The 2,500-nt window shown below is 40.7% G+C and overlaps 1 protein-coding gene across 1 annotated transcript in view; it reads right to left on the bottom strand.

Annotated features, from left to right (window-relative positions):
- The window catches only part of LOC307270776 (thyrotropin-releasing hormone-degrading ectoenzyme-like), a gene marked incomplete at both ends in the record, with an annotated part of 34,252 nt that overhangs the window by 29,603 nt on the left and 2,149 nt on the right, over positions 1 to 2,500 (bottom strand). The gene's annotated exons all lie outside the window — the stretch shown is intronic.

Genomic DNA, 2,500 nt, shown 5'->3' with positions numbered 1-2,500 from the left:
AATAATAATAATAATAATAATAATAATAATAATAATAATAATAATAATAATAATAATAATAATAATAATAATGTTGGTCTCTGGGGATAAATACAGAAAAAAATAATACAAATAAAAATAGTAAAAATGTTCAACCAAAAAGGTAAAATACAGTCAAGCCCGAAATTATTAACACCCCTGGCAAATTTTGACTTAAAGTTACTTTTATGAAACCAGCAAGTTTGTTTTCTTGATTGGAAATGACCCAGGCTTCTCCCAAAGATAATAAGACGATGTACAAGAGGCATCATTGCGGGAAAACTGGTATTTTAGCCGATTCATCTTTGGCAATGACCTCCAACTCTTTCAGTTTGGAGGATCTCACTGCCATCACCCTGATCTTTAGCTCCCTCCACAGATTCTCAATTGGATTCAAATCAGGACTCTGGCTGGGCCACTGTAAAACGATAAGTTAAAATTGGCCAGGGGTATGAATATTTTCGGGCTTGACTGTATCTATTTGTGCAGTAACGGTAACAGCTGTCTTGACCATTGTTCATATTTTCTTGGGTACTCAGCAACCGTCTCAAATTATTTTAAACAGATCGGATGAACGGTTAGAAAGTTATCTAAAAAAACAGATACAACAACATGCATCCCTTACTTAACCCAACCAACACATAGTGATTGATCAGACTTAAGTGTAACCCAATGGGCTACTTAGATATCTAATTACATGCTTATTTGACAGCTGGTAACATGTAAATAATCTGGAAAAAAGACGATATGTGATTCATTCATTCCAGTGTACTAGTGCAGTAGCCCATTAATCGCTTGAAATATTAATGCGCGTCTATTTGTGCAGTTACGGTAACAGCTGTCTTGACCGGATTTTTCACATTTTTCTACACAACGGCTTATCCAAATGACTTCAAACTTGGCACTGCATTTTCTTGGGTACTCAGCAACCGTCTCAAATTGTTTTAAACAGATCGGATGAACGGTTAGAAAGTTATCGAAGTGGGGGGCGCCTTTAGCTCAGTTGGTAGGGCGCCCCCCCCCCCCATGGGCCTCGGCCAGCAGCAGACCCGGGTTCGATTCCAGCCCGCGGTCGTTCCCTGCATGTCACTCCCCTCTCTGCCCCATTTCAACTCTGTCTCTACACTATCAATAAAGCATAAAAAATGCCCAAAAAATATCTTTAAAAAAATTAAAAATAAAAGTTATCGAAGAAAGAGATACAGCAACATGCATTCCTTATAGGTAAGACTATGATTAAGACTTAATACCAAGTTGTGCAGGTGTTACATTTACAAAACACAGCGTGAGTCGAGCACAGAATGTAATCTAAGAAGTGAACATTACAAGATGTGAACACTGCAGAAGCCACACCATCCTGTTCCTCACATCACACTGAGAGCAAACGTCTGTGTTGATTATAGTTGTGAACACAGACTCCTTCAGAACAACAACAGTATCCTCAGAGGTTGTTAAATTAGCCAGTGTGTATACGCTGTGTTTTAAAACAGCTGTCTCTGTCTGTCTGTCTGTCTGTCTGTCTGTCTGTCTGTCTGTCTGTCTATCCATCTCACAAAAAAAAGTATCCTTACAGGGTGTTAAATTAGTCTGTGTAGCCTATATACGCTGTATTTCGACATCTATCTATCTATCTAACCGTCCGTCCATCCGTCCGTCCGTCCGTCCGTCCGTCCATCTATCTACAGTATCTCACAAAAGTGAGTACACCCCTAACATTTCTTCAAATATTTCATTATATCTTTCCATGCGACAACACTGAATAAATGACACTTTGATACAATGTAAAGCAGTCAGTGTACAGCTTGTATAACAGTGTAAATTTACTGTCCCCTCAAAATAACTCGACACACAGCCATTAATGTCTAAACTGTTGGCAACAAAAGTGAGTACACCCCTAAGAAAAAAATTCCAAATTGGGCCCAAAGTGTCAATATTTTGTTTTGCCATCATTATTTTCTATCACTGCCTTAACCCTCTTGGGCATGTAGTTCACTAGAGCTTCACAGGTTGCAACTGGAACCCTCTTCTACCCATTCATGACGACATCAAGGAGCTGGTGGATATTAGAGTCCTTGCGCTCCTCCATCTCCCGTTTGAGGATGCCCCAAAGATGCTCAATAGGGTTTAAGACTGGTGACATGCTTGGCCAGTCCATAACCTTTACCCTCAGCTTCTTTAGCAAGCCAGTGGTCGTTCGGAGGTGTGTTTGGGGTCGTTATCATGTTGCAGTACTGCCCTGCGGCCCAGTTTATGAAGGGAGGGGATCATGCTCTGCTTCAGTATGTCACAGTACATGTTAGAATTCAATGAACTGTAGATCCCCAGTGCTGGCAGCACTCATGCAGCCCCAGACCATGACACTCCAACCACCATGCTTGACTCTAGGCAAGACACACTTGTCTTTGTACTCCTCACCTGGTTGCCGCTCCACACTCTTAACACCATCTGACCCAAATAAATGTATTTTGGTCTCATCAGACCA

This window comes from Ammodytes marinus (assembly GCF_949987685.1).
Source record: "Ammodytes marinus genome assembly, contig: scaffold_289, whole genome shotgun sequence".
In the NCBI taxonomy this organism is placed as follows: Eukaryota; Metazoa; Chordata; class Actinopteri; order Uranoscopiformes; family Ammodytidae; genus Ammodytes; species Ammodytes marinus.
Note: the sequence above shows the minus strand (reverse complement) of the source record. Positions and strands in the feature narration are given on the sequence as shown.